This window comes from Vipera ursinii (assembly GCF_947247035.1).
Source record: "Vipera ursinii genome assembly, contig: scaffold_214, whole genome shotgun sequence".
Taxonomy (NCBI): domain Eukaryota; kingdom Metazoa; phylum Chordata; class Lepidosauria; order Squamata; family Viperidae; genus Vipera; species Vipera ursinii.
In genome coordinates this window covers 6,045-6,455 of record NW_028148117.1, presented here as the reverse complement: position 1 = coordinate 6,455, position 411 = coordinate 6,045, and positions in this window count along the sequence as shown.

Sequence of the window (411 nt, the reverse complement as noted above, 5' to 3'; positions counted from 1 at the left end):
GTACCATAAGCCAAAAAGGAACGGCCAAAAGAATTTGATCACAGAATAATAGAATAGAATAGAATAGAATAGGAATAGAATAGAATAGAATAGAATAGAATAGAATAGAATAGAATAGAATAGAATAGAATAGAATAGAATAGAATAGATTCTTTATTGAGAATAGAATATAGAATTAAGGAATAGAATAGAATAGAATAGAATAGAATAGAATAGAATAGAATAGAATAGAATAGAATAGAATAGAATAGAATAGAATAGATACTTTATTGAGAATAGAATATAGAATTAAGGAATAGAATAGAATAGAATAGGTCTATCTCCCTCCTCCTCATCTATCTTCTCTTTCTCCTTCTCCTTCTGCTTCACCTTCTCCTCTTTTTGCCATTGTCTATCATCTCTTCATCCTCC